Source organism: Taeniopygia guttata, chromosome 28, assembly GCF_048771995.1.
Source record: "Taeniopygia guttata chromosome 28, bTaeGut7.mat, whole genome shotgun sequence".
In the NCBI taxonomy this organism is placed as follows: Eukaryota; Metazoa; Chordata; class Aves; order Passeriformes; family Estrildidae; genus Taeniopygia; species Taeniopygia guttata.
Window position 1 is genome coordinate 3741393 of NC_133053.1, and position 10497 is coordinate 3751889.

At 50.1% G+C, this 10497-nt stretch overlaps 1 protein-coding gene across 1 annotated transcript in view; it reads right to left on the reverse strand.

The window, feature by feature from the left end:
• ADAMTS10 (ADAM metallopeptidase with thrombospondin type 1 motif 10) overlaps nt 1-4849 on the reverse strand; it is a 63002-nt gene extending 58153 nt beyond the window's left edge. Inside the window, exon 1 of the mRNA XM_041710979.2 lies at nt 4463-4849. The gene's annotated coding sequence lies outside the window, so the exon portion shown is untranslated. The remainder of the gene's footprint in view (nt 1-4462) is intronic.
• Nucleotides 4850-10497: the final 5648 nt, after the last annotated feature.

Below are 10497 nucleotides of genomic sequence, written 5' to 3' on the forward strand. Positions count from 1 at the left end.
TTGGGTGAGAAGGGATCTTAAAGCTCATTTAGTTCAATTTCTCTGCCATGGCAGGGACACCTCCCACTGTCCCAGGCTGCTCCAAGCCCTGCCCAGCCTGGCCTTGGGCACTGCCAGGGATCCAGGGGCAGCCACAGCTGCTCTGGGCACCCTGTGCCAGGGCCTGCCCACCCTCACAGAGAACAAAGACCAAAGGTGTTTGGTAATGAGGCTGGATGTGCTACAGGGGAGGGCACAGTCCCCCTACAGCCCCTGTCACCAGGTGCCACAGCTTGTGCACCCACAGTCTTGGGCTGGAGCTGGAGAGACAGGAGAGCTCTGCTGAGCTTCCCAAAAAAAGCCTCTGAGGTGACTCCTGCTGCCCAGCAGAGCAGTGAGAACCACTGAGGGACAGGAGGAAATGCAGGGAGCTCTGGAGCGGGACCCTAAAGCAGCAAAGCCAATTTGGACCTGCCTGGCCTCCCAGGAAACCAGAAGCACTCAGAGAAGGGATGACACAGAGAAAATGCTCCTTCCAGAGCAGGACAGAGGGATTTGGGGACAGCCAAGGTAACAGTGGGTGCAAGGCCATGGGATCACCCCCGGGGAACGACCCCGGGGTCCCCTCAGTGCAGGGCAGTGACCGTGACAGAGGCACTCACAGCCCCAAGCCAGGTCAGGTACCTTGGGATTTGAGTTTTTCTGTTCTGCTGTGGTGTGCAGCTTTTACCTTTATATTAAGAATATATATAGGATATATATATCTCCTATATCCTATATATATATCCTATATATAGGATATATAATGGGATATAGGATTTATATTAGGATCTTTTCACAGGTTGGTGAAGACAAAACAATCCTATTCCAACTGGAGACTCAAGGACAATCACTTCACATTTAAGGCCCAAAGCACAAACAACTTGCCCACACAAGAGGAGGGTGGGCAAGCAAGGAGGATGAAACTTCATCATTTGCAGCTATTAATTGGACAGTTAACTCCTATATGCAAATGGACTAAAACTTATAAAACTGTGAGATCTCGTGACCAAGCCCTTTTTGCTTCCATCTTGGAGCCATTTGGGTACTGCCAGGGTGTGGCCTTGGAAGGCTCTTCAATAAATAATCACTTTATTCCTCTGAACTCCATCCAGCCTCTGTTCCAGCCCTTGAGGCATCACCCCCATGCCAGGGCAGCCCTGCAGGAGCAGGGATGCCTCCTGTGGGATGAAGCCTTGCAGAACACTGCAGCTGTGGAATCCCTCAGCCCTTACAGACCTGCAGATCGTGGCCAGGCTTTGGCTCCTTGGGAGCTCCTGGGCAGAGATTTTGGGCCTTTTCCTCTTCCTGTAGGTTCTTTACTCAGGGAAATGTGGTCCAGATGGTGTGGCTCAGATGCAGCCTCTTCCTCCATGGCCAGGGAATGAAGAGTCCCCAACCCTGACAGCAAATCTCTGCTGGAAATTCAGCCTCATCTCCTCATCCTAGGGAGAGGAAGCAGCTGGGTGATTTTGGAGATTCAATGTAGAGGTTGTTGGTTGCCCCGTGAAACCATTTTTTCAGGAAGATTTTCAGATTATCAGATTTTTCTGATACCAAACTAATCTGAAAAATAAACTTTCTAGCAACCCCAGGGACTGAAAATTCTTTATGCTATTTATCACCTCCTCCTCTGCATTTACATTTCAGTTGAAGCCACTTCCCACCGAGGTCACAAATCCCACAGGAGGAGGCCAGGACTTCACCTGCCAGTTTAGCTCATGTGGGACCAACATTTAGGAGTGTTTGAGTTCAGAAAGATTTGCAGGACTGCACAGGGATAGATTCATTTTAAGACATTTTTCCTTTTAAATTAAGCTACAATGTAAGAGGAGGAAACACAATATTGATAATAGGTGATAAGCAGAAATGTAAAGCTGCGGATGTCCCATCCTTGGAAGTGTCCAAGGCCAGGTGGGACAGGGCTTGGAGCAATCTGGGGCAGTGGAAGGTGTCCTTGCCCAAGGCAGGGGTGGCACTGGATGAGCTTTAAGGTTCCTTCCAACCCAAACCATTCCATGATTCCATTAAAGATGCTGAGTAGTCAGATATGGAATATCCCAAGCATTTCCCAGCCTGGGAGGATGCAGAAGGTGAGAGAGGAGCAGCAGTGGAGCAGCTGGATGGAGACTCTGCACTGATGTTGCTCCACTGAAGTCAGACAGAGCTCAAATATTCCAACACTTTCCCAGTGGAGACTCTCCCAAGCCTTCAGCTGGCTGCAGATTCCATTGAAGGCCCTCACAGGAACCAAGATGGGAAAATTGGCTTGGATGGTGTCCCTTTAAACCTCCCTGAGTGCTGGAAAACAAGGCTGCATCCAGGCTGGTGGTTTTCCATGTGCCTCTCTCCCACACGGGATCCGACCCGCTCAGTTCCTGGGAAATGTTTGTAACTCCTCTCCCTGCAAACATTTCCTACGGTGGTGGGGTCAAGCGAAGACCTCTCTGCCTTGTGTGTCTTCAGCACCTCTGAGCTGACATCACCCAGCCAACAGCTGCTGAGAACGTGACAGGTTTGGTCCCAATCCTGTTTGTTTGAAGCTCATCTTGTGTTAACCCAAGATCGAGGCAGGGCAGGACGTGACAAACACATCCTGCAGTGCTCCCAGCTCAGAAGGAATTCATCGCTGGAAACTTGGCAAGAAATCGGGGTTTGGAGTCGGGGGTTTCAGATAAGGCTGTGAGGAATCATCCTGTGCCGAGGACCCTCCGTGGAGCTGCTCCTTCGGGAAGAGGCAGCCCCTGGACCAGGATTCCATGGAATGGTGAGAACAGCAGCTCCTCCCCAGCAGTCCCTGGGTGGCCTGGAGCCATGGGTGATAAGGGAGCCTCTCATGTTTCAGGTTGGAGGAACAGACACTGTTTATGTTGAGCAGCACCACCTTCCTCCCCTCGGGGCTCCTCTTCAGCCTCTCGGAGGGTTATCGGGGCCTCCCGGTGCCAAACGAAACAGCTCAGCCCCCCCAGCCCGAGCGGGGCAGGGCTGATCTGCAGGAGATGATTTGCAGGAGATGACAGCACCTTTCCCATCCCACCCCAGCAGCAGCAGCCGCGGGGGAATGCGGCTGGAGCCGCCCCAGAGAGGCGCCGGGAGGTTTTTGGGGTCTGGGGAGGAGGAGGGGAGCAGAGGGTGCTGCCCTGGGGCGAAGCAGGAACAGCGGGAGGCTGAGGATGGAGCCACCGGAGCACTCAGCACGTTCCATATATGGAGAAACTTTGGGAAGAGCCTCCCAAGGACTGCGGGAAGCCTCACTGATGGGAGAATTTCGGAGCCCCGGCTCGGGGAACATCCCGCTGTGGGAATCACCTGGGGGTCCCACAGAGCATCTCCCCTTCCACCTTAGGGAGCAGAGACTCCCCACATCCCTCCCTGCCATGCCCAGCATCCCACCCTGGCACCACTGGGTGCTGCTAAGGAGGATAAAACCCAGCACAAGCAGAACCAGAGCTCCAGCACCGGGGATGGTGGCAGGGATTGCACCAGGAACACAAATGCCCCCTGAGGTTTGCATCTTGACCACAAAAAAGTCCCCCAAAATGGGCCTCGGTGTGAAATTTGAAATTTACCTGCCCCCAGCACAGCTGCACACTTCCCTCTTGGTTGTTTCTTCCCCTCTGGAAGATATTTGCCAAGGTTATTTTATAAACTCCTTTCTATTTATAGCCCAGCTCCTTCAGCTCTAATGAGATAATCTTCTGGCATCTCACCACCACTAATATTTACTTTGATGTTTAAAATAACATCTTCTGAGGGATTGATTAAAAAAAAAAAAGATTAAAAACACCTTTAAAACTTAATCAAAGCAAAGGGAGGACGGAGCAGAGCAGTGGGGCCGAGCTCCTGGGGATGCACACGGAGTCAGTGACACTGCAACTTTTTCAGGGCAGATTCTTTATAATCCTCTGAGCACATCAGGAGGGAGAGAGGCATTGGCAGCTCCTGAAGATGGAGAGAGAGACGGGAAAGAGGGAGAGGGAGCGCGGGCTGTGTTTCTTCTCAGCAATGAGGGCGGCAAGAACGTTTCATTCTGCAGCAGGGCTCGGAGCTGCTGTGCCCTGGAACTGAGCCTTGGCCCCGGCAGCTCAGCAGAGCAGATTTGGGGTTTTTAGAGAGGCAAACATTCCAGCCCGGGGTTAATGCAATTAAAAAGAGGGGCCGGGGGAGGCGAGGGAGGCAGCGCACCAGAGCCCGGCTCCCGCTGCCTGCAGCCACTTTGAAACACAAGCCTGAGTTTTTATGGAAACTCTGAATGTTGGAGAAGAGTGAACATGGTTTTCATTCTCATAAATGTTTTTCCAGCGTGCAAAGCTCTCCGGGCTCATTCCTTCTCCAGGGAGACGGTTCTGATTTCAAAGAACATTCGCATTCCCTCCACCCCAGACCACCCCACTCCAACCTCAAAGAGTCTCCTCTGGAAAAATTATTTTAAAGAGTGTTTTACCTTTTCGAGTGCTTTCCCTTCTTTCTTCTTTTTTTTTCCCCTCCCTTTTAATTCCTTCAGCTTCTCTTTTTTTTTTCCCTCTTCTTTTTCCCAGCAGCAGCCAAAAGCTCCTCTCTCCCCCTCAGCCCTGCGCGTGTCAGAAAGTTTCCAGGCTGAGGGTTTGTGTCGCCTTCCTTATGAAACTTCTTCTGTCAGACCCAGGCAGAGCTGGAGTTGGAGGCTTTGCTAAAAAGTCTCCTTTCAGGAAGTGAGCAGTAATAAGAGAGCGGCTCGGAGGCAGCACATGGATAGGGGCTGCTCGAGAAAAAAAAAAAAAAAAAAAAAAAAAAGAAAGGAGAAGAAGAAGAAGAAAAAAAAACTTTGCTTAGGAATTTTGCCAGGATTGTCCAAAAGGAAAAAAAAAAAAAAGGAAAAAAAAAAAGAAAAAAAAAAAAGAAAAAAAAAGAAAATCTCCAAACCCACAAGGCTGGAAAAGTCCCGCCCTGAGCGCTGACATCAGTGCAGAAGGCAGGTCTTGGCCGGAGCGGTATAAAACTACTCAGCCTTTCTGTGGAGGGGCTTGGGGAGCCCTGGAGGCGATGCTGGGGCTCCCCTGGGGATAAAAAACACCCCAGGAAAAGCCAGAAAGGAAAGAGGCCGTGCTGATAGTGGCACACAAAGCAGATAAAGCGAGCCTGCCTTGCTTTTGGTTTGGTGGTTTTTTTTTCCCCCCAACAAAAAACAAATCCCCATCGTGCATTTTAACCGAAGTTTTCCTTAAAAACGCAGGGAGTATGTGAGGAAATGGCCTGAAAGGCTCCACAGCAATGGCAGGGAATAGGAAAAAAGCTCCCAAGAACTCTCCAGCGCTTTCAGAAGTGGCTTCCCCCGCAGTTACATCATTCCTGCCCCGCTGGCTGCGCTGCTCTCCTGCCCCGCTGCCACCGCGCAGCTCCCACCGAGGACAATCCTCCTCCAAAGGAAGGAAAAACCACCCGAAATCACCAAACCCGCTCCTTTCCAAACGAGCCCCTCGCAGGACACCTCAGCGATAAAAGGCAGGAGCTCGTTTCCTCCCTCGCTCTGAAGGCGGCTCTGGGATGTCGAGGCTGAGTTTGTGAGCCTCGGTCAGAGAGAATTGCCTGGCAGTGCTGCAAACCTGGAAAAATGAGCCTTTGCCGAGCTGCCCTGCTTTTCCCTGCGAAGGGAGAGGGGCCCTGAGGAAGGACACAGGGAAAGGATGCAAGCACCAGGGTGAGGATGGACCAACCCCCAAACCACCCTGGCGGTGCCTTTTCCTCCAGGAGGAGTTGAATGAAGAGTTAAGGGGTGAAAAGTTGCCAGGGGGAGACGTAAGATGTAAAAAATATATATTAAATATACTAAAATATAAATTAATTTTATATATTAGATAATAAATATTAAATAAAATAGTAATTGGTATATTAAATATATATAAAATTAAATAGTGTGTTAAGTTTATATAACATAGATTAATTATTATACTAAATATATATTAAAATATATATTTAGTATAATAGTTAATGATAATATATTATATTATTAATTAAATTATTGTAATATATTAATATTATTAATGAATATATTTTAATTTCGTTAATTAAAATATATTATACATGTATTAAAGCAAACTCCCTGAACCTGAGACCCCAGGAGGGGGTTGCAGGGGGGCTCTGGGAGAGCAAGGCAGGATTTGCATCCCTGGGCAGTCGCTGTGGATGCCAAGTGCAGGGCAGCCCTGGCAGCCTCGTGTCCTGCCCTGACCCTTGCAGGCACTGCCAGTGCCAAAGCCCCAGGACACAGCCAGAGCTCCTGGCCACCATCCCTGGTGCCACCCAGGCTGCCCCAGCAGCCACCAGACCGTGAGATGGACGTGGAGAAAGAAAAAAGCCTCAAAGGCCTGGCCAGCCCCATGTCCTGATGGGATGCTGACCTAAAAAAAAATTTTAAAAATGGATGAAGGGAAAAGCAAGAAGCTGTGGTACTTTTTTGTGGTGGATCCCCCTAAATCCTCTGCTGTAAGCAAAGCAGGATGAACCTGACCCAGAGCCGGACCAGCCCTAATTCTTGTTCTGCCATAAATTTGCTTTTTGGAGCCTGCTGAACTCCTCTCCTTGTTGCTGTTGGGTAAGAAAGCAGCACAGACTTTTAGAAGGTTGGTTTGCACAGCAGCAGCTTTAATATGAAAATCTCTTTCTTTTATAGACAGTTCCGATGCATTTCACCTGTATCTGGCTAATTAACAAAAACACCTTTCTTAGAAACAATTCTCGAGAAGAACAGGCAAACAGAAAGTAAGGAAAACACCACCTGCAGGTTGTTTTTAATAACAAGCCATTATTGTTTCTCTACAACTCCCTAAAAAGTCTCACAAGTCCACAGTGAGAAAACTCATCAGGTTTTCTCTCTCTCTGACCAAGCTGTCACATCCACACCTCCTGGGATGGAGCAGCAGCAGGAGATGCCCAAGAGGAGCCTCCTGAGTCCCCCTGAGCTGCCTGGAAGGTTTGCTCATCCAAATAGCCCAGAAAAAACAGGGAAAACATCCTTTCTCCCAGGAGGAGCTGGCTGAGGGTGGGGGATCACAGCCCCCAGCTCTGCTCCAGCCACACTCTCTGTGCAGACTGGGAAGGGCTGGCTCTGCACTGCAAAACCCACTTCAAAAGGGACTGGGATTGATTGCTGGGCTGGATTTTGGGCCAGTTCCCTGGCTGGGTGGACAGAGTGGTTTCCTTCCTCCCCAGGCCACGCTGGCCATTGTCTGAGCCCCCAGAGCACAGCCAGAAAAGAGCAACTGAACAAAATATTTGGGGTTTAATTGAATGGTGCTGCTGCTGGCCAAGGAAAAACTAATTGCTGCAAGTGTGGCCTGGTGCCATTCCAGGGGTGTTCTGTCTGCTGGGGCTTGTCTCAAACACACTCAGTGTGGAATGAACAGGGACAGAGGGGCAGACTTCCTTCCCCAGAGAGTGGCTCTGTTCTGCCAGACCCTCTGGAAAACTTGTTTTTCCCTGGAAAACTTGTTTTTCCCTGCTTTGCAGGGTTTCCAGTCCTTTCTGGCTGGTAAATACAGTCAGAGACTCCTGCCTTACAAGGCAAATTCCCCCGGCCCTGTACCCCAACCCAGCACTGCTCTGAGCACCCTCAGATTTGTACCTGACCAGCTCCAAAATGGGCTTTACTCCAGTCCTGACTTGCCTGTGAGGAGGGGATGGAGCAGCACAACCCTGACAAGCCAAGACCTCCATCACCTGCACAAATCCTGGAAAACAGGGAATGCTGAAATGACCAGAGGCTCACAGCAAAGAGGAGGAGGTGATAAATAGCATAAAGATTTTTCAGTCCCTGGGGTTGCTAGAAAGTTTATTTTTCAGATTAGTTTGGTATCAGAAAAATCTGATAATCTGAAAATCTTCCTGAAAAAATAGTTTCATGGGGCAACCAACAACCCCCACATTGAATCTCCAAAATCACCCAGCTGCTTCCTCTCCCTAGGATGAGGAGATGAGGCTGAATTTCCAGCAGAGATTTGGAATCCTCGCTGGCCGGGGGGATGGAGAGGAGCTCCAGTGACACTGTAACCTCCTGTGGCTGCACGGAGCGGGAACGGAGCCGCGATCCCGGAACGGTGGCGGGATCCTGGAACCCCGCGGGGGATGGAAACACCTCGGGATGACAGAAACAACGGCGGGATCCTGAAATCCCCTGGGATGATGGAAACATCTTGGGATGCTGGAAACAACAGCGGGATCCTGGAACCCCTCTGGATGCCGGAAACACCTCAGGATGATGGAAACCATGGTGGGATCCTGGAACCCCCTGGGATGATGGAAACAACGGGGGGGTCCTGAAACACCACGGGATGGTGGAAACCTCATTGGGATGCTGCAAACACTTCAAGGATGATGGAAACACTTCCAGGATGATGGAACTACTTCCAGGATGATGGAAACCCTGGCGGGATCCTGAACCCCTCTGGGATGATGGAAACTCTGCCAAGATCCTGAAACCCCACAGGATGATGGAACCCCTTGGGATGATGGAAACCCCACTGGGATCCTGGAGGCAATAGTGGGATCCCGAAACTTCTCCAGATGCTGGAAACCCCCTGGGTTGATGGAAATAACAGCAGGATGATGGAAAACCCCTCATGATGACAGACTGAAACCCCTCAGGATGATGGAAACCCCACTGGGATGCTGCAAACCCTGCTGGATGCTGCAAACCCTGCTGGATGCTGCAAACCCACTTTCAGGATGATGGAAACATTTCCAGGATGATGGGAACCCCCTCAGGATCATGGAAACCCCACTGGAATGAGGGATTGAATGGAATGATGGAAACCCCCTTGGGATGATGGACTGAATCCCCCTGGGATGATGGAAACCCCAATGGGATGCTGAATCCCCCAAGATGAGAGAAACCACAGTGGGATGATGGATTGAACCCCCCAGGATGATGGAAACCCCAGCGGGATGCTGCAAACCCTGCTGGGATGATGGAAACCCCAGGAGTTTGATGGAAACACTTCCAGGATGATGGAAAGCCCAGTGGGATTCTGAACCCCCCTGGGATGATGGAAACCCCCCAGGATGATGGGTTGAACCCCTCTGGAATGATGGAAGCCCCCTGGGATGCTGGTCTGAACCCGAGGGAAGCACAAAAACCACCACTTCCAGGCTGATTTGGTGCTTCCTGGCGGTGCTGGATGGTGCCCAACGCGTCCAACCCGCACCACAGCAAGGCCAGGGCTCATCTGAAGGCTTGAAAAGGCTGCAGACTCTGTCCTGGTTGCCATCAGGACACACAGGGAATGCTGCTGAGGCCTGGCGGGGTAATTTTGTGCAAGCATTTTGTACATAAAATGAAATATTCTCCCTGCCTTGCTATGTCTGAACTGCAGGGCCTGGGCAGAGTTCCCAGCTCTGGCTCTACATCACAGCCTGGCCCCAAGTCCGTGCTGGGACAAGCTCCTTGGCCACAGACTCACCCTTTTTATGGCTGTTCAGCACCCAACACAACAAAGCTCCATTCAGCCCTTCAGCTACTGCAGCAATAAACAAAGTGCTGGGCTTTGTTTGCAGCCCAGAGGCTGCAGGTTGAGAACCTGCGAGTGAAACAAGCTGGAAACAAACAGGTTTGTTTTTCCACCAGGGCACAGACATGTAAACTAATTGCCCAACAGTAAAGCTGGGCTTAATTAGTCCCAGGTGTTAAATAAAATACGGTTGGTGTTTCTCAAAAGTGTAAGTCTGGCTTGAAGGAGCCACAGGCTTGGAGAGCAGAGCCATCAAGAAGTGATTATTGAGATCCTTGTGCCTGATCCCAGAATTTTGGGGGGATTTTGGCACAAAGGACAAATATTCAGGTGGGTTTTGCTGAGGGCACTGCAGTGGGGAGGTGTTGGGGTGCTGCATTTTCACCTCAGGATCTCACCTTGTTCTTGGAAAAAGCTTTGTTGTGGATTTTTGGATAAACACCGTGAAGATCTCCACGTGAAAATGAAAACAAAGGGCTCCTGGGGGAGCTCAACATTCCAGGGAGCTGAGGAATGCTCAGGGGTGCTTTGTACTCTGCCAATCCAACTTATTCCTAATTTTTTTTTTTTTTTATTCCAATCAGTCCTGAATATCATTAAGCTCATCCTGCTTAAACAGGGCCTTAGTCCTGATTTCTACAATAGAATTTTGTGGCAGAAAAAGTTAAGAAACTTTGGGATGGTCCATCTGTGGGAATCCAGAGCTTCCCTCTGGCTGCCCTGGCAGGTCTGGGACCCTGGCAGGGGTCAGGAACCCCCCTGGACAGAGCCCCCAGAGACACTGTCTGTGATCTCTGTCCATGGAAAAGAGTTTTCAATCTTACAGGATGAATTACCAGCTCTGAGTGTTTGATATCAGTAATAATTAAGTGTGGCACGAGTGCAAAAGTAAAATTTTAGGATTCTAGATAAGGGGTCCAAAGGGCACAAGATGGAGGAAATTGGGTGTGCCTTGTCCTTTTTCTCCTTCTTCATGCCCTCCATGTTTCACTGTGGT